Source organism: Tenrec ecaudatus, chromosome X (genome assembly GCF_050624435.1).
Source record: "Tenrec ecaudatus isolate mTenEca1 chromosome X, mTenEca1.hap1, whole genome shotgun sequence".
Lineage (NCBI taxonomy): Eukaryota > Metazoa > Chordata > Mammalia > Afrosoricida > Tenrecidae > Tenrec > Tenrec ecaudatus.
In genome coordinates this window covers 128,632,758-128,654,766 of record NC_134548.1, presented here as the reverse complement: position 1 = coordinate 128,654,766, position 22,009 = coordinate 128,632,758, and the positions used below count along the sequence as shown (strand labels likewise).

Here is a 22,009-nt window from a genome sequence, read left to right as displayed (position 1 = left end):
GGGTAAGGTTTCTCAAAGAATTAGTACACAGCTCCAAGAATGAACAGATACAATGTGATCTGGGGTAGGGGGCGGGGAATTATTTTTCTGGGTACAACTTTCCTGGCTTTTTTCTCACTAATAAACTTTCCATTTTCTTCCTACTCAGCCCATGATTGTTCTGTGTCATTTGGGAAAATCTATCTAGATAACCCCCCCCCTTTGGAGCCCCTTAAAAATTTGCTATCTCCTTCTGACCCTGGCCTTGCTGCCTTGAATTTCTCTGGCACAGATTATCCTCTTAGAAGCTACTGCCTTGATTGGACCTTTTTGTAAAAGCACCCTAAGGAAAGTAAAACAGGTGTATGACTGAGATAACTTGTCCGCAGGCATCCACAGAACAAATGTTTAAATATGCTTTGTTTGGAAGAACTCTTATGTATATATGAACTGGAACCTTAATAGTAATGCTGTTTGGTCTGCCCTCATGTAAATAATTCACTTACATTACATTCTAAATAGCTTCATCATGTCATCTCATCCAAAGCAGTATTGTTCCCATTTACTCCAGGTGTAACTCAAACGAGATGTGGTAGTTACATAATCTGTTGTCAATTTGAGACTTAAGAGTGAAGGGGTGAAGGGGTGGAGTTTAGCCTGTCAATCAGGTCACAATTGCTGACCTCATTTGGAGCCTCTAAGGAGATAAATAGCTTGTTGGGCACGGGACACACACACTCCCTGCGAGACATTCCTGTTGAGAAGACACGTGGACCTAAGCTCATATTTCTAAAAGCCAGAAGTTCATAATTCAGCTAATGTCTCAGATTCCAAGCATAAAACCACACAATTTAATGGGGGAAGCATGTGGTCAAAGAAGGAATATGAATGGGAATGGCTTTAGTGCTGCTAATACATATTGCCAGCACTATCATTAGATGAAAGAAAATGGCAAAGGCAAGAGAAAGTCATGGTTTCATAGTCCCCCAGTCCCACTACAGCAGTGGTTCTCCACCGTCCTACTGCCGCAACCCGTTCATACGGTTCCTTGTGTCATGGTGACCCCCAACCATACAATTATTTACAGTGCTACTTCAGAACTGTCCTTTTGCTACTGTTATGAATCATAATGTAAATATCTGGTATGCAGGATGTATTTTCATTGTTACTAGTTGAACATAATTAAAGCACAGTGATTCATCACAAAACAATATATCATTATTTATTGTGAAATGTTTATTTCTATTTACAAATAAGTGAGATTCTGTTTGAAGCATGGTGTAGCATGGGTAACAGTCTTCAGGCCAGGTACTCGTAAGTGGGCGTATCTACATGTGGGCGGACTCCCCTGGAGACCCATAGAGAAGCAGTGTCTCTGTTCCTAGGACCATCGGAAATATGTGTTTTCTGATGGTCTTAGGTGACCCCTGTGAAAGGGTCGTTTGACCGACAAAGGGGTCGCAACCCACAGGTTGAGAACTGCTGTACTTTTTATACATCCTTAAGAAGTAGCAAAACACAAACGACTGAGGAATTATTCATTAATAATTCAAAGTACTTACTGTTATTGGTGGTAGTTGCCATTAAGTCGGTGACAGCTCATAACCACCTTAGGGATAAGAACAAAATACCACCTCCTCCTGCTTCAGTTTCACATTTGAGGCCATTGTTAAAGCCATTGTGTCAATCCATCTCACTGAGAATGTGGTAGTTACACAATCCGGTGTCAATTTGCGACTCGAGAGGATTAAGAGTGAAGGGGTGGAGTCTAGTCTGTCAATCAGCCTCTGTCAATGAGGCCTCTATGTGGACATGGCCTTCTCTGGAGAATTCAGAGAAATCCGGTATATCCCCTTGGAGGCGGGAGAGACTCCACTCACTCACTGGGAGACATTGCAGCTGACAGGACACATGGGACTAAGCTAGTCCCCTGAGCTGGAGAAGCCACATGGGCCTACCGTGATGCAACCAGACCTCTGAAGCCAGTGAAAGTACGTAGAGACCCCTGCCAGCGCTGAGATGCTTACAACACCACTAGATCCGAAGGCTTTCTACCCACTGGCCAGTGATCATCCTGTATTCGGCATAATTTCATGTGTTTCATGAGTCTGAAGAGGACTTTATAGATTGGTATCAGACATATGGGCTAATATCAGACTTATGAGCTTGGACTGGCCTGGGTTGGAATTCTTTCTTAATGTACAATTACGCTTCATATAAAACTCTCTTATGAGTTTCTATGGATTTGTTTCGCTACACTACCGGGACTAACACAGGGAGTTCCCTCACTTTCGTTGGCCCTCTACTTTTCCGAACAAGATGTTCTTTTCCAGCAATTGGATCTTTTCTGATAAGATCCAAAGTTAGTGAGCTGAAGTCTCCCCACCCTCAGAGGAAGATTCTCGCTTTATTTCTTCTACTACTAAGTTGTTAATCTTTTGTTAGTGTAGGATATATCTAATATTCTTCACCAACACCACAGTTTGAACGCTCCAATCCTTCTATCTTCCTTTTATGTTATACAATATTAGTATGCGCATGAGACAATTAAAATTGCCCTGGATTTTTTCAGGCACACTTTTATAAACAAAATGACTCCTTTGCTTTTGAAAAATTTAAAGAAATATTTTGTGGTAGATTTGCCCAATTCAATACAAGGGCACTTCATTTCTTGACCAATGCTACCATGAATGTTGGCTATCAGAAATTTTACATCATAATTGTTAGTCTGTAAACCTCACAAGACACCAAATGGCACGCTAGCACAGGACAGATATGTGAAATTCATGAAGTAAGAATACTTCTATTTGTCAATTACTTTGCCATCTAGCTTATCCACAAAATACTTTTAATCAGTATATGTTTTGTTTATTGCCAGTAGTCTCAATCACCATCATTTCAAGTAAAATCATTTATTGTCCCTCTTAATAATAATATGTAAATATCTCCTTCTCACTTGCAAACTGACATGGAGATTGGCAATGCAGGTGGCAATATTGTTAACTGACTAGGCTCAAATGCTAGAACTGCTAAGAGACCTACTAGACAGGAATCCAGGACCCCTAACACCCATTGCAATGATTCCCAACTTTCTGTTCACTGATCATCCTTGTATGCTATTGAAATTATGGCAGAATTGATCAGAGGGTAAACCAGAAACATGACTCCTAAACACCACACACAAATTCTCTCCCCACACTGAACTGAGGCGAGTAAGCGGTGTGAGGGGAAGAGGACTAGAATGTAGAAGCTGCATGACGCCTGACACCAGAGCCAACAACATCTCCCCAGTGCCATTCATGGAGCTCTCGCTGTTCCCTCAATGCGTACTTTTGGGACACTTAACCCCAACATGCCATCCTCTCCCATGCCTTCGTGGCTTTGCATTAGATACTCCCTCCACTCGGAACCCCCTGCCTTCTTTGTCAACCAAGCAAATGTCTAGCCATACTTCACTACTGGAACACACCTGCTTCCATGCAACCTTCGCTAGCAATTCTTAGCAGACTCGGGTGCTAGTTTTTCTATCCCCCATAGCATCTTTTAAAATCATTTTACTGGGGGCTCATACAACTCTTATCACAATCCATACATACATCCATTGTGTTCAGCACATTTGTACATATGTTGGCATCATCATTCTCAAAACACCTGCTTTCCACTTGAGCCCTTGGCATCAGCTCCTCATGCTTTTCCCCTATTTTCCCCCTCCCCCCTGAACCCTTGATAATTTATAAATTATTATTATTTTGTCATATCTCACACCATCCGACATCTCCCTCACCCACTACTCCGCTGTCAGTCCCCTGAGGGGGAGCTTATATGTAGATGCTCCCCCTTTCTCCCTCACCTTCCCTCCACCATCCCGATATCACCACTCTCTCCACTGGTCCTGAGGGGTTCATCTGTCCTGGATTCCCTGTATTTCCAGTTCCTATCTATGCCTGTGAATATCCTCCGGTCCAGCCAGATATGTAACCAAAAAGGTTTACCTAAGTGAATCTTGTTGATGTTTGTATGCTAGACCTGGGTGGAGAGGTGTCTGGAATAGTAGATATGAAACAACTTAATGATGGGAAGATGGGCAGATGAACATTTTAGTGACTGCTGAGCGTAACTGGGTTAAGGAAACTGCTTCAATAGGGAAGGGGAATGTTGATCATCATTATGCCAAGCCAAAGTCATATTAGTAAAGATAGAAACTGAAGAAAATACATTTTATAAGCTTCAAAATACCCAGCCCAATAAGAATGTTGTCTACCATGTGGGAGATGGACCGCAGAGAAGGCGGGGAGGGAGACTCCGGATAGGGCAAGATATGACAAAATAACAATGTATAAATTACCAAGGGCACATGGGGGAGGGGGAGCGGGGAGGAGGGGGGAAAAAGAGGACCTGATGCAAAGGGCTTAAGTGGAAAGCAAATGCTTTGAGAATGATTGGGGCAGGGAATGTGCGGATGTGCTTTATACAATTGCTATATGTATATGTATGGATGGTGATAAGAGTTGTATGAGCCCCTAATAAAATGTAAAAAAAAGAAAAGGGGAAAAAAAGAAAATGATTAGGGCAAAGAATGTACAGGTGTGCTTTATACAATTGATGTGTGTATATGTATGGATTGTGATAAGAGTTGTATGAGCCCCTAATAAAATGTTTTTTAAAAAAAAAGAATGTTGAAAAATGAGACTCTTCTAAAACCAGTCAGTCATTTCTACAGATTCAACTTTTAATTGAAAGGGGGAAAGCATATTCTTTGAATTGTTAGATCCTATTAAAATATCACTGCAACCAGTGATGTTGAAATTGTGAACCACAAAATTCAATTTCAACAACCACTACTCCACTAGATGGAGCAAAAAATAAAACAGTGAATTCAACCAAGCAAGCCACTGCACATCACCAATGCCTAGGAACTCACCTGGTACGGTGAGCAGTGAAGAGATGAGCACTCAAATGAATCACAGGAGGGCCTAATGCAAACAAATTTGTGTAGCTTTCAAAACAGAGAAAGATGTACGTAACTGAAAAAAGACTTAAAACCCACTACTTTGATTTCAGAATTATAAATCCCTTTCTCAATCCAAATTTCTGGTCTTTTATTAAACAAGACTCACTAACTGCTATCAAATGGATTCTAACTCGTAGCAACTATATAGGAGAAGGCAGAACTGCCCGGTGGGTTTCCAAGCCTGTAACACTTTGTGGGAGGAGAAAGCCTTTCTTTCTCCAGAGGCACAGCTAGTGGTTTGAACTGCTGACCTTGTGGTTAGCAGCCAATGCTTACCACTATGCCACCAGGACTCCTAGCAGGGTACAAATATCGAGGACAAAAACATAAGGAACAATGTAAAAGATGAAAGAGAATGAATTCTCCTTTGGAAAAATCCTTTTTACAATAAGGTTTCAAGAGACAGATACTGGCAAATCAGAGAAGTCCCAGGACAATGAACAAAACAGTAACCCAAAAATTATGAGCCAATTATGAAATGGCAGCCCATCCCTTCAAATTGAATATTTACAATTATTTATGACTTCTTTATGATTTTCATCACTTCCATCTTTTATTCAAAATCCTTTCAGGGATCCTTATTTTTCTAGATGTATTTGTTGACTTCCCTCTCAAGATCTTTCTCAGCCCTACACTCACCTTATCCATTCAACCGTTTCCCCTATAGGCAGTCCCAGATGGGTGCAAAACTGTAAAAGACCTCCTCTGGAAATGCCAAAGGCGTTATTTGAAAAATCAATTAAACAACTATCAGCTTATTCCAGAGAGGCGTGCAGTAACAATTTGGGATCTGGGAGGTGGAGTGCCAAGAAAACTCTTAGTCAGCACTTTCCTGGTCCCAAAATAGCACCTACTGTGAAAATTCTCTTGCAAAGGAAGCCCCTTTCTCTCCCCTCCCACTTTTCCTTCCTCTAGCTCTTTTGGTCTCACTCACTCACACATCGTTTGTTTTGTACCACTGCCAAAAATTCCAGCAAGTACAGGTTCATTTGAGCTAACCAGAAACCTGTTACCATTATACATACAGCTGCCAGGACCAGGTGGTTATCAGTCATTCACACATTGGTGTGAATGAGTTCAGTCAAGTTTCTTCAAATAGCAAAGAGCTGTGGCCCAGGGGCAGTGGGTTGGCTGCAAGTGGGAGAGGGCCTTTAAGAACCTTGGCAGCTTAGAGTGGGGTGTTGTTTCAAGAAGGTTAACAGTAGGAGGGTTTTGAGGCTCTGGAGTGAGAAATTTGAAATGTGGAAATGAGAAAATTAAAAGGAGGATAGTAAGAGTCATAAGAGATTCTCATCAAAGCTCAGCGATATCACTCACTGACTGCTGCAATGAGCAGTCCACTGGGTCTTTTGTGACCCTCTGCTTGCAGGCCCGGGGAACTCGCTGCATTCTGCTTCCATTATGGATGCTTGCAACAGATTGTCTGTAGTTACACTGAGTCAAAATCGGTTCATGGGAGACTACTGGAAGTTAACTGCCAAACCAGCCAAGCTGAAACAGAACCGTAACTTTCACCACACTGTAATCTACACTTGTATTTTGTCCTTCTTTTTTCTTCTAATCATAGCAATCCTGGTGGATGTCACGTGATCTCTCATTGTGATTTTTATTTGCACATCACAATAACAGAACCTTGTTAGAAATAAATAGATAGATAGATAACAACACCTTAAGCATCTTTTCATGTTTATTGACCATTTTTATATCTTATTTGGATAAACATCTGTCCTTTGCCTGTTTTTAATGGGGGTATTCATATTTTTGCTGTTGATTTATGGACATGTGGCAACAAAATGTATACATGAGAGACATCAAAATGCTGTTAGGAAACAGAAGAAATAGAACATAGTGAGTGCTCACAATAATGGTTAATATTTCATGGGGAATTACATTGTCGGGTGGTGCTATCCAATTAATTAGGTAACAAAATGCTTTATACAATTTATTCTAACTTTGTAAATCCTGTGTATGACCTTATAGGGTTACTATGAGTTAGAGTTCACTTCAAGACCTTAAACTTGGGCTTTTAAGTTTTTGTTTCTGTGTGTTTCTTTGTTTTGGGTATGGTCTTATAATGTAGGTTCCATTACCATCCCCATTTCACAGGATAAAACTGAGAGAAAAATGGAATTGACATGATCAGGATCCACACAATGAGCATTGGAATTGGAATTTTAGACCAGGGAGTCTGGCTACCTACCAAAAAGCCAACCTCACTGCCAAAGAGTCTACCTCAACTCATAGCAACCCTATAGAACAACAGGCAGCTGCCTCTTTAAGCTGTTTACAAGGCTGTAAATCTTCACAGGAGCAGAAAGCCACATCTTTCTCCCACAGAGCAGTTGGTGGGTTGGAACCGCTGATCTTGCACTTAGCAGCTCACTCATAACACCAACACCACCTCCCCACCCCAGAGCACATATTTTCTGACTCAAGAATACCTATTCTTGAGCCTTCTACTATATTTACTTTTAAACTGTGATGCAGTCTAAGGGATAAGTGGAGCACAGGATGACTCCCAGGTTACCAGGGGATAGAAAGGGCGAGGCAGAAAGAATCAGAGTATATGGAACCTGAGTACATTTCAAAAGCAAATTCTAAAACTTTTGCTCCGGTGAGCGTAGGGTTATTATGAATCAGAGCCAACAAGACAGCCCCTAACAACAGCATTAATCCCCACTTCCTCCAACCAACAACACCTCAGTTGTTTTTGTCTTGCTGTTACCGCAGTTATTTTGCCCCTACATTTGTTAGCTTTTCCCTGAATGGACGGGCAATCCAACAGGAACCCAGTATTGCTCTCAATCTGCACTGCCTTTGTTTTAGCACTTCTCTTCACCCCTGCCCGAGAACTAGTGATAGATGTGGCTCTCTGCTGAATCCGGTGAAGATAAGTAAGCAAGACATATAACATACTGATGAACAGACCCTGGCACCCACCAGAAATGAAATGGCTTGACCATAGAATATAATGTTTTCTAAAGTCTCCCAATCTTTGATTATGTGAATTGCCTTCATTGTAAAATCTTTGTCCTACCTTAGTACTGCCTTTATGACTTTTCCTTTAAATCTACTTGAACTTCTTTATTTGAAGAGAAAAACATATGCCTACTACTACAAATGGGAAACTGGTATCACTATAAAGAGCCGGCAACTGTACAAATTCATGCAAGACTCCTCAAATGATAAATGCCCACGTTCAATGGAACATCATCCTTTGCCTCACACAGTGCACATCCACCACACTCTAGGATCGGTTCTGCAGAGCTCTCAGAGTTTCAAAATGACACTCATTAAAGCTGAAGGTTCCAAACCACATGGCATACATGGTTCTAAACATATGGCATGGAAGGACAGAGGTTCATTCTGACCAGGTTTATGAAAATACACAGTTCAAATGGTTTTCATAATTATATATTATTTTCCCCTTAAAGTTGGTCCTTCAACATCAGTATCAGATGCTTTAGGCAACTGCACATTTTAATGTCCATATCTATCTGATGATGCCTGCTTAATTTTAGCAAAATGGTCCGCATCGTCGGCACAGATATACATGTTTAAATTCTCTTTTTACACACGGCTCATCTCGTGCTCATCAATAACAAGAAGGAAACAAAACCAAAAAGGCACAGGCCTGACGCTAATGCTCCAGGAGAAATGGTCTGAATATTTCACATATTGAAGCGGACCAACTCATGGAGTGCTGACTGAGTGAAAAGAATGCGCAGTCCCTATTGGGCATGCCTAAGCACTGCCCTGAGAACTCACGTCGTGTCGGGGATCTGTTGTTACTTACCCCAGACTAGACTTTCCTCCGCTAATGATATTCATGGAAGCACAAATGTGACACACTAGGGGTGTTGTTTTCTCCCCTAATAAACATCGTGTGTGCTTTTTAATAGCAGATCTATTCATACTGAAAGTATCTGTCTGTTTACCGCCGGTAGCCTGCACGCCGTCAGAACACGGACACGAGACATCAGAAAACAGTGATCTACTCGGACCTACTTTTCTTAAAGTCATGCATGTTAGGTTCCTCTATTTGTATGAGCCAATGTAACAGAAAGCAAGTGACAAAACAAAGATGTGGAATTCAGTACCAAAGAATTCAAAACCGAAGAAGGTAGCTTCTCAGAAATCTAAAGAGCTATGCCTTTGACTTCATAGGAGAATGGCTAACTGGCTCTGGCGGTTGTCTCAGAAGCCACGCTGAGAAAAGAGGGGCTTCAGTGAGGACTAGGTCACGTGTACTTTACAAAATCCTCCACCGGGAGATGCGCTTCTCTTGTGCTTCCACAGGATGCTCTGAACTCGATGAGTAACCATCTCTGATTTGCTTTTTAACCGTGTTCTACACCTCTGCCTAAGTTCAATCATACATGTCATTCACTGGAATGATCTACATCCATCAACACACTCTCCTGGCAAACAAGAAAGAATGAATTTTATTGCTCACGAATAAAATAATTTTTCCCTTTTTAGCACAAAGATGATCACAGACTCTGTATCTACTTCTGTATAGAAAGAAGGCAAATAGCTTTTCAAATACAAAAACAGAGGAGAGAAAGTACAAAAAATTGAATTTTCTATTTTCTGACTTCAGATGCACAAAGTATTTCCATAAAAGGTATTATCTAGGTGCTATTTTATTTAGTAATTTCACAATGGGCAAATGGTATAATCTCTCTTTTTAAAAAACTCATTTTATTGGGAGCTCTTACAGATCTTATAACGATCCATACAGTCATTTTGACAAGCATATTTATACATATGTGACCATCATCATTTGCAAAACATTTTCTTTCAACTTGAGCCCTTGGTATCAGATCCTCTTTTTTCCCTCCCTACCCCCCTCCCGTCCTCGTGAACCCTTGAAAAATTATAAATTATTATTCTTTTCATATCTTATACTATCCCCTGTCTCCCATAACCCATGTTTCTGCTGTTTGCCACCCTGTGTGTGTGTGTGTGAGGAAGGAGGGGCTTATGCGGCAATCATTGCGATCGGTTCCCTTTCTCCACCCATCTTCCCCCTACCCCATGGATTATTGTTCCGGGGAATTTATCTGTCCTGGGTTCTATGTGTCTAGAGCTCTTCTCTGTACCAGTGTATATGCTATGGTGTATCTGGACTTGTAATGTAGAACTGGGGTCATGATAGTGGGGGGGGGAGGAGCATTAAAGAGATAGAAGAATGTTGTATGTTTTGTTGGTGCTGTGCTGCACCCCAACAACTCATCCCTTCCTTGCGACACTTCTCTGAGAGGATATCCAAATGTCTACAGATGGGCTTTGGGTCTTCACTCCACCCATCCTTGTTTGCATCAATATAATTGTTTGTTTGGGGTCTTCAGATACCTGATACTGTCCACCCCATGATCACACAGGTTGGTGTGCTTCTTCCATGTGGATTTTGTTGCTTCCCAGATAGATGGCCGCTGCATATGTAATATATAGAGAATGCTAGTGGTTCGGTTTGATAAGCATTGTGCTGCTAATCACAAGATTCGAGGTTCAAGCCCACCAGCTACTCCTTAGAAGAAAGATGACGCTGTCTGCTCTCACAAAAAGGGCACATGTTACATAAAATCAAAACCAAACTCATTGCCATCAAATAAATTGTGACTTACAGTGACCCTATAGGATAGAGCAGAACTGCTCCTGTGGGTTTCTGAGACTGTAAATCCTCACAGGAGCAGAAAGCCTCATCTTTTTCCTTACACAGAAAGTGGGTTTCAACTGCTGACTTTGTCATTAGAAGCCCAAGCTATAATCCACTGCACACTGGGACTCCTTCCATATGGAACAGAGAGGTCAAATTGCCATGCTCCACCCACCCTGAAGCCAGGTAGATTACATAAAACCCATGTGTGGTTGAAAGCTCATAGATTTCAAGCACAGACATATTTTTCAAATAATTATTTTATACATTAAAGTGACATTCATTGTCAAAGTGCTTTTACACAGCTAACTCGTTTTATACTTGGGATGTGGAAATTGTTGGTCCTTCTGATAAATCACAGGTAGCGAGGGTTATTAGACTAACCAAGTTCACAAAGTTGGTTTGTTTGTTTTTTAACCAGTGTCTCACCCCAACAGACATGCCCAATCACATACTATAATTCCACTCCAGCTTTGTCATGAAAAAACACAGTGAAATAAGAAGACGTGATCGCTAAAAATCAATTTAAAATAATTTTTTCCAGGCAGTTACGACTAAAGAAAATGAACATCTTAAAGAGCTCAAACTGAGGTGTTACATGTCAACAAATCAGGCAAGCACACCCTTCTTAAAAATATGAAAATGTTTCTGTTGTTTGTGGGCAAAGGTAGGCAGCGTAAGATATGAGTGTGGGAGGGTGGGGGAGGGAAGGAAAAAGGAAGAACTAACACCAAGGGATCAAGCAGAAAGAAAATGTTTTTAAACTGATAATAGCAACATATGTACAAATGAGTTTGATACAATTGATGTATGGATTGTTATAAGAGCTGTAAAAGCCCCCTTTAAAGTGATTAAAAATATAAAGCTGTTGTCTCTTAAAATATGCTCCATCTAGCTCTAAGCACTTTTGAAAGTGGTGTTTTCATATCTCTTATTCTCCCTAATAATAATAATAATAAATTGAGCATCATACTAAGTTAAGAGAAAAATGAAATAAGTCTATCTTATAGGACGTATCATCAGAATGCTCCTTAAAAGTGAGGGTGGCAAAACTTTGTCTCAAATGCTTTGGACACATTATCAGGAGAGACTAGTTCCTGGAAAAGTTTGGTAAAGTAGAGGGTTGGTGAAATAGAGCAAGACGCTCAAGGTGATGGAATGATGGAGTGACTGCAATAATGGGCTCAAAAATAACAATTCTTTGGAAGGGGCAGGGCTGGACAGTGTTTCATTCTGTTGCATATAAGGTCACCATGAGTCAGAACATACTCGATAGAAAGCAACAGCAACAAGTAGCTGGCAAGAACACACGGGAGTGGAAAGTTTCACACAATGTTGGAGAGGATGTACAACAGAGTTGCAATGTGGGCAGTTTCTTGAATGGTTACATATACACTTCAATTCTACTCTTTGAGTACTTACCCTAGATAAATAAAAACTTATGTTCACGTAAAAACCTGTACCTGAATGTTCATAGCGACTTTGTTTATAATAGCCAAACACTGAAAACAATGAGAAAATATCCTTCACTAGGTGAATGCTTACATAAACTGTGCTACATCTAAACCATAGACGACAACTCAGCAATAAAACAACTACCCATGTACCCAATAACATAGCTGAAATGCAAAGGTACCACAGTAAGTTAAAGCAGTCAATTTCAAAAGACAATGTACTGCATGACTCAATGATACGACATTCTTAAAAAGACAAAACCATCATGACATAGAAAACTGGTTATGCATAGCCTTTGGACATATTATCAGGAGGGACCAATCCCTGGAAAAGGACAATAATGTTTGGTAAAGCAGGGGATCAGTGACAGCGAGCAAGTCCTTCTGTGAGGTGGGTTGGCGCACTGGGCTGTAACAATGGGCTCATCAAACAAGAAAAGAGTTGTGAGGATGGCTCAGGACCATGCAAGGTTCCTTTCTGTTGTGCATGGTGTCACTCTGAGTCAGTCAACTCAACAGCTTCTAACGACAAGCACCCTTCCACAGAGACGTTTTTTTTACAGCACATCAAATCAGTAATTTGGGCTACCTTGAGGAACTCAAATAATCTTCCCTTTCAATGTTAATTGTGTTTAGAGAATTAAAAGAAGTATGAATGGGGCAAGATCAGGATTATAGAGTGGATGGAGTAACTTCCCCACTAAACCAAAGCCCTTACTACTTCGAATTTTCTTAAAACTCCTTCCTAATATGCCCCCATGATCATCCTAAGTCTTTCTAGAACATCAACCAAGGTTACCCTTTTGGAATTCCAGCATATAATTGCTATAACCTTCTGAGTTGACCTCTCTATCTTAATTGTACTCACCCATTAGCTTCCCCCAGAAGGCAGGCACTGGTTTGATGGAACCTTTTTTCCCCCACAGTGTGCAGGTGCGTGTGAGATAATCTAATGACACTAAAATTATGTAAGTGTGCTATTGAGACTGATCACAAAGACACACTCAAACATATTTTGTTTGAAATCACCCCTTGCATATATAAACTGGATCCCATAAAGCATTATTTTACCCCTTGTACTCTAGGGAGAAGATAAGATTATAAGCAAAAAAAAATCTAACAGGTTTTATGAAAATTTGGTTTTCTGGTGTCTTAAATTCACTGACTGATTTTAGAAAGAAAAAAAAGCAACGAAGAAGACTTTTCAGGTAAGAGCTAATCTTCATCACAAAATTCCAATACGTATTTGAGAATTACAGCAGGCTTCCTGCTGAAACATTCTCTCTTATACCATCCTCCTAAAATTGCTACAAAATAAACTTGATTCTAGTAAACTTCAAATAACATTATATTTGGGGTATCGTGGCACATTCAAAGCTTACCAAAAACCATGTACTGCTTTGTAAACCAAACAGAGAGAAAGAGTGTCATCATTCAGGGAATGAAAACAAAAATAAAAGTAAAGTTATACTCGTTTCAATAGCTTTCAGGAAATGTTTCCCCATGTTTTTTGGTTTCTTTCTTTCTCTGGGAGTTCTACATAGGGTAGCCAATTTATTTTTCAAAGAAAGAACGCTTTCTAAGGCAACTATAGGTCCATTAACTCTGTTCTACAATTTCAGAATCCCAAGGTATTTGGAAATCAAAAAATTTTCCCTATAATTCATTTGACAGCAAAGTTTGAACTGACTTTATTCTAGCAGTAAAATCTGACTTGAACTGACATGAGGCTATTCATAGGTCTTTTCTGCTTCACTTAGTATAAATATTCTTACATTTCAGTGCAGAACTATTAATGTAACTGATTATGGAGAGTCACCTCAGCATACCCTGTTGGGGTTGTTACATAATAGAAGATATTTGCCTTTCTAAATCCCAAAAGAACCTAAATCCTAGAACATGCCTTGTCACAAGGATTTCAGATAATGTGTTCAGATAGTCAGTGTACAGATAGTTCATTATTGCTTCCTTAAGGAGAGGGCAAAAGCACATTTAAACTATCAAAAAGGGTACATACAAGAACAATCCCAGAATAATTATCAAAAAGTGTATACACAAGAACAATCTCAGAATAAACCTGGTCCATTACAATGAATAAAGTTGGCTTTGGGGAGGAGCACTAAATTATTGCTTTTCTTATTTGACTGCAGTCCTGTGACCCCCTATGACAAACCAACCTCTGGGAACGACGGCCATTGGAAGCTAGTAAGCTCAGGAGGCTTCGTACTCAAAATACATTTGGAACCTTTGTGTAGATTGCAGCAGAATTGTCACAATAAGGTAGGAATGAGTTAACCATTCCATGGCTACTGAAGATCATAAAGATAGGATCTTTAAGTAGAAAATGAGCCAGTGCTCATGGAGAACCCCTCCATTCAGAGGGTTTTTATAGGTTTCCTCACTTCTAGGGAACATATCAGAAGGTGCCATCAATTGAGATCTACCTGGAAAAAAAAAATATATATATATATATCTCCACTCACTGTCATAGAGTTGATTTCTACTCATAGTGATCCTAGAAGATAGGTAGAACTGTCCCTGTGCATTACCAAGACTACCTTTTGTGGAAGCAGAAAGCCCAGTCTTTCTCCCTAAAAAATAAATATAGAAATATATATATATGTAGGGGTCTGAATTAACACGTATGTGCAGAAATACATCTAGACAATGGAAACACGTATCCAAGGGCAAGCTGGAAGGAGAACCAACAGTAAACCACCTTGTCGTATAAGAATAATGGATGGCTTTTTCAGCAGCTGGCTTATTTCTGAACTCCTCCTAATCCTTGTACACTTTGATGTAATTACAAAATCGGACTTCCTAGCATGTAACTTTCTATGCTAGCAGATGCTAATACATCAGGTGACCTACAGTTTAAGATAAATGATATAACCACACCCACCAGGGCCCCCATCTGCATCTATCACAAGACAATTCATTATGCAGTTCAATTGCATTTAATGAGTCTCTACATTGCAATAAGGGTCAGAAGCAAAGAATGGGTGGCTAGATAGGAGTAGGTCATTTTCCTCATGTACTTCATGGTCTAGTAAGGAAAAAGAAACTATAACCAAGTAATTATTTTGCAATGTTCTAAGTGCTACAATAAATGGGCAATAAAGTATGGTGGGATGGACTCTCTTGCAATTCTGTTAGTTCACAGCTCTAAGACTGAACAAGAATAAAGGTAAATAATTTTTAAAGGACTTAGCCACAGAAAAGGCTATGGTTCCTCCCATATACATGTAAAAGACATAAATTAGATATAAGGAATTCAAACAATCATCTAATTTCTTGGAGGATGACAATATGATGCTTATAAAATGCCAAATGTCCCTTATCCCTTATGTTGTGGAATGCCTGTCTATTGTCCTCCTGATTAAGTGCTTAATTTGCAATCTGAGTAGCCCATCACTAACATAGAGGTAGACGGGAGCATGGTCCATCGGAAGCAGGTAAAAAATATGACACAGCTACACAATAGGGTGCCAAAAATGAGAGTGGCTCAAAGTGGGGCTAGACACTGGAACGGATTGGTATTGCATAACTCACTTTAAAGGCGATGTAACTGGGATGGGGAGCGGTGGTCTAAAATTGATGTGGTCATGATTATACAATTCTCCATGATATGATTGGATGATTGAACCACTGAATTGTATGATAGGTCAAATGCATGCCAATAAACGGTAAAAAGTGAATGTTGTAAGAATCTGGATATCCTGTGTTAATAATTCCCTGACTGACTTTTATTTTTTATTGGGACTAGAAAGACAGTTTGGGAACCTGATAATGAAGGGCCTTCTATGGCCATGGCAAGGAATTCAGACTTTACAAACTCATGTCTAGCTAATAAATAACCAGACATAGATTGCTGTGCAGGGGGCTTTCAAATTCTTACCATTCAAAAATGCTTGTGGCTCATCGCCAATCACCAGGAAAGAAGTCATAACTCTACAGTTCACAGTGTATTCAACTGAAAATCATCTAATTTCCAACTTCCATATTGTCTCACAACTTCTTTCTGTAATATAACTCAAAATCAAACTCAGTGCCATTGAGTCTATTCTGACTCATACCAGGCTTACAGGAAAAAGTAGGGATATCCCTGTGGTTTCTGAGGCTGCACACCATTTTTTATTAGTAGTTTGTTTATTTTTTAAACTTTACATGACATAAAATTCACATGCCATACATTCCAATAGTTCTATCACGTTCATAAGGGCTGTGCACCCATCACCACTATCAATTCCGGACATTTCTTCTTTCTTGTGCTCGTTGTTGTTAGCTCCCTAACTCCCACGAGCATCCTCTGCCATATCCCTTTGAATCTACTACTTCAGTTGTGTTGACCTAGTCTGGTTTCATATACAGAAACATACAACATCAAAATAAAATATAAATGGCCCAACAATGACCAAGTGAAACACAGAAAAGCCTCCATTGAAAACAAAGTGGAAAAGATTAAAAACTAGAATGATTATGTAGGAGGGAGATCAATAACAAGGTGTCACATTTGGCCTAGCTATAGCTACATCAATCTACCCTACAGCACACTCTGATAACAAGGTCTGGTCTATAGTTAGAGGGGATTCACCAGAGGCTTAATCTGCAATGGGGATCCTGTGAAGAGGTTCTCGATGTTCGCTGTCATCCATAGCCTTCTGAAACGAATTGTTCAGAATTTAAGATCTAATACCATTCCCTCTTCTAGATTTGGATTTACAATTCTTGACACATAGGCTGGTGTGCTACGGATTTAGCTGATGCCTCACTGGTATATTCAGCCTCTGTATCAATCCATCTTGTAGCGGGTCTTCCTCTTTTTTTTTTCTTCCATAATACAGGTAGATAAAAATCAAGCCAGCAAAGCAATGCACCAGTAAATGAATGACAATCTGAAGAAAAGTAGTGAAGCTAAAAGGAAAAACAAAAGCACAACATCTAATGAGAAAAAAATTTAATTTTCACTGAGGGCATCACTATATCAATATCCAAAAATGTAAAATAATTATAAATCCAATAGAGGAAGAGTGATCAATGATAGCCATCCTTTTGAGCAAAAAGTGACAAATATATTTTAGTCTACAAAAGGAACAATAACACTAGAAAGGTACAAACACCTAAGAATAGTCAACTACTTAACCAAGGATAAAATTAAGAAGAGTTGAGAGAAGGAGAAATGGAAACCAGAAATACAGGGAGGAAATTGGATAAATGGTGGCACATTGAGAGGACTGCAATAAATAAGATGAAATGAAATATGTGTGAATTGTTGAATGAAAGATGAATCTATTCTATAAACCTTCACCTGTTAGCAAAAAAATGTTGTTTGTTTTCTATGTGGACAGACGCCCCTCCACCCAGAAGAATATACTTCAGAAGACAGCACTGAAGCTACAGCTCAGGGAGAAGGACATGCTGATCAGAGCACACAGAAGCAGATGAAGGGGGAGGACAAGAGAGTAGAGCACATCCTGGCCCACCAAGCCTTGAGGATGATATCCCTGCTCAGAGCAGCTAATGCACAGAGAGGACCATATGGCCAGCCCCACTAGGTGACACAGCATCCCTCAGTGATCCATACCCCTACAGGGGACAACACTGGACACACAGTGTGGGAATTGAGCCCAATCTGACCACACCACACCAAGACAAAACACTAAAGATGTGCAACTGAACAGCAAGGGGAGCAGAACAAGGGAGTCCAGAGGGACTACTAAACATAGACTTTGGCATCAGGGCATGACACCCCATCAGACTAGACCAGAAAATACTTCTAAAGGTCAACAAACAGACCTTGAACTATTTACAGACTTGTCTTATTTTTGTCATTGGTTTATTTTGTTGTTGTTTTGTTTCCTTTTGTTGCTTTGTTTTCCTCTGCCTTGTTTTTGTGAATATTATTATCTCTGCAGGTCTAGCTATAGATAAGATAGGCTGGATAAACAATCTGGAGGAGAAAATAATGGGAACCTATGGGCCAGGGGGGGTGGACATGGGAGAAGGGGAGATAGGGGAAAGGAAGTGCAGTTAACCAACACAAGGACAAAGGAACAACAAGTGATCCAAAATCAGTGGTGAGGAGGGTGTAAGAGGACTGGTAGGGCTTGATCAAGGGCAATGTACCCGAAAGGAATTACTGAAACCCAAATGAAGGCTGACTGTGATAGTGGGACAAGAGGAAAGTAAAAGGAAATAGAGGAAAGAACTAGGAGGCAAAGGGCATTTATAGAGGTCTAAATATAGGCATGTACATATGTAAATATATTTATATATGTGGATGGAGAAATAGATCTATGTGTATATATTTATAGGTTTAGTATTAAGATGGACATTGGGCCTCCAGTCAAGTATTCCCTCAATGCAAGAATACTTGGTTCTATGAAACTGGCATTCTATGATGCTCACCTTCCCAACATAATAACTGAAGACAAGAGGATACAAAAGCAAATGCGAAGAAAGCGGATGGTGCCCGGCTATCAAAAGATAGAGCATCTAGGTCTTAAAGGCAAGAAGGTAAACAAGCGGCCATCTAGCTGAGAAGCAACAAAGCCCACATGGAGGAAGCACATCAACCTGTGTGATCATGAGGAGTCGAAGGGTTCAGGTATCAGGCATCAATGAACAAAAAATCATATCATTGTGAATGAGGGAGAGTGCGGAGTGGGGACCCAAAGCCCATCTATAGGCAATATGGACATCCCCTTACAGAAAGGGTCTCAGGGAGGAGATGAGCCAGTCAGGGTGCAGTGAAGTAATGATGAAACATGCAACCTTCCTCTAGTTCTTTAAGGCTTTCTCCCCCCACCCATACCACCCCCACTATCATGATCGAATTCTACCTTACAAATCCTGCTAGACCAGAGGATGTACAGATAGGAACTGGAAATACAGGGAATCCAGGACAGATGATCCCTTCAGGACCAGTGGTGAGAGTGGTGATACTGGGTGGGTGGAGGGAAGGTAGGGTAGAAAGGGGGAACTGATTACCAGGATCTACATATAATCCCCTCCCTGGGAGACGGACAACAGAAAAGTGGTTGAAGGGAAACATTAGACAGTGCAAGACATGACAAAATAATAGTTTATAAATTATCAAGGGTTTGTGAGGCAGGGGAGCAGAGAGGGAGGGGGGAAATGAGGAGCTGATACCAAGGGCACAAGTAGAAAGCAAATATTTTGAGAATGATGTGGGCAATAAATGTACAAAAGTGCTTGAAAAAAAAGATGTATTCTGTGATGAGGGCAACAAATGTACAAATGTGCTTGACACAATGGATGTATGTAGGGATTGTGATAAGAGTTGTACGAGTCTCTAATAAAATGATTTTTCTTTAAAAAAACTTGTTAAAACAGAAAAACAAGTTGCTGGGTTTGGTTTCATTTTTTTCAGTAAAGATATAGAGAATTCTCTTTCCCTTTCCCTCCAAAAATCATTAGGTGAGCCAAGCAAAACAGCCAGCCTTGGAAGGTTTCAGAGAATAAGGAAACTACTTCTGTAGGAAGGGAGCAACGGCTGCAGCGAAGCATGGTGAGTTGATACCTGAACCAAATACCATGTGTACTCATGAAGCAGGATCAAAAGAGAAGCCATAGCTGAGCCCAGGTTTGTTGGAGACCAAGCAGACTGATGAAGGCATTCAAGGGAAAGGGAGAGAAAAGTGTACAGGGGGTTGGCTACATGTAGGGAGATTAACCAAATTAATAGGCTAATGGCAGACACATTAATGACAAGGGCTGAAAGATTGAAAAGGAGGAAACTATAACAAACCTTTAATGGGTTGGAATTTGAGGTATTGGTATGAACTCATGGTTTTCAATATATAAAGACAGACAAGGCAATTTAGATGCAAATGTATATATTCTTTAAGGATGTGTATGTGTGTGTGTATATAGTCAGTTCTTTCTATGAAAGAGCCTCATTTTCAGACACCATTCTCCACTAAAAGGAACCAGGATAACTAGTCCCAAGGCTAAGTCAAAGAAAGCACAATAAGAAGTACAATGTAAGGAAGTTCTCAAAAATTGGCACATGTCAAAAGTATACAGAAATCAACTTGAAGGGACTCCCACCTGCAAGATCTGAGATCATTTAAGTGTCAAAATAAGTAATAAATTATAACCCTTTGGATAAAACAGGAATCATTGACTCTGAATTGATATAAGAAATATATTTCTGAAAGCTTTTATTAAGAATAGGGTATTTATATACTTTCAAAAACCTCTCCCACACTGATTACTTACAAGGGAGAAAATAACTTTACCATGAATAAGCCTGATAGACAACAATGTAAGTTAACATCAACAATATGGGACAAGGCAAAACCAAATGCCATATAATAAGATGCAAAAAGAAAAATATAGTATCATTTCTGTGCAAATCCTGCTGAAGAACTAAAACCTTCAAATATTCACAAAGAAACATTATGATAAATCCAAATTGAAGGGCATTCAGTAAAATTACTACTTGTTATCTTCAATAAGGTATAGGCCACAAAAATCATGGAAAAAATGAGGAGCTGATCTAGAGTGAAGGAAAACCAAGGATGTCAGGCAATAAAATTCAAAGTATCGTTCAAACCGAAACTTTTTGCTGTCAAGAACATTTTTGGAATAATGTGAAAAAATTGGAATGAGCTTTGATTACTCATTGTTAACGAGTAGGGCAAAGTAGAATCTCTCTATAGGGTTTCCAAGGGTACTGGAAACCTTCTGCTGGCATAGTGGGCTATATATTGAAATGGTAACCACGTGATCTGCTACCTGATCCAAACCTCCCAGTTGCTCCACAGGAGAAGAGGAAAGGCTGTCTGCTCCCATAAAGATGGAAAAGTCTCAGAAGCTTGAAAGGACAGTTCTGCTCTGCCCAGTAGCGAGACTATGAGCAGTAATCAACTCGATGGCGGTGGGTCTGGATTGATTTATATAGGATCAGACTGTCACGTCTTTCTCCAGAGGAGCTATGGGTAAAGTTCAAATCACCAACTTGTCAGCTAGTAGCCAACTTCTTTAAACCATTGGACCACCAGGGCTCTCCCAAAACTGATTACATGTCACAAAGTAGGTGGCAACGCCTTAGCTATATACATGCAAGGGCTTCTTCCAGCCTTGTCAAGGGGAATGTTAACCTTCCATACAAGAGGAGTTTTGATCAGCAGGTATTCATGTGTTCATGTTAATTTCCTGATTTGGATGTTTGTATTGAAGTTGTGTAAGAGAATGAATGTTCTTCTTTATAAGAATTATACTAGAGTATTAGGGACTGATGAGGCATACTGTTAGTAACTTACTCTGAAATCATCCAGGGGTAAAACATCCTATGTACTTACTTTTTGTAAACATGAATTTGTTTCAAAATAAAATTTTTTACAGAGTCAAGTACTAACACAAAGTAATGACATATAATCATACAATAAAGTAATACTGGAGAGGAGGCTAAAAACAATAGCACAGTAACAACAGAAAATACTATTTGTCTGTTAGTACGTTCCCAGACAATAACATGCATTTATAAGCTTATGTCATTTGAAACTACATAGCAGTCATGAGTGATGAGGAAGAGGTAAGGGGACACCAAAAGCTACTCTCAATACATGAAGTCATAAATGTAAATATAAAATAGTACAAATGACTGTTTTCATAAAAATAATGTACACACATTTTAAATGAATACAGACCAGCATATTAGCTGAAGCATTGCTCTTGGATGATTAAATTATGAATGATTTGTCTTTTCTTCTTTTTTCAAATGTCTATTCTAGCATGGGAAAAATTAATGACCATGTATTAATTTTTCAATAAGGTTTATTTGAAAAATGAATTGTTTTGAGTATTATTTAATGAGAACATAGAAAATATAAATCACATTATTATTCGATGAAAACACATGAAACTACTAACAAA

General features: G+C 39.7%; 1 protein-coding gene and 1 pseudogene across 4 annotated transcripts in view; both read right to left on the bottom strand.

Annotated features, from left to right (window-relative positions):
* Window positions 1-22,009, bottom strand: part of KLHL13 (kelch like family member 13) — a 202,625-nt gene that overhangs the window by 86,181 nt on the left and 94,435 nt on the right. The gene's annotated exons all lie outside the window — the stretch shown is intronic.
* Window positions 21,144-21,248, bottom strand: LOC142435502 (U6atac minor spliceosomal RNA; annotated as a pseudogene).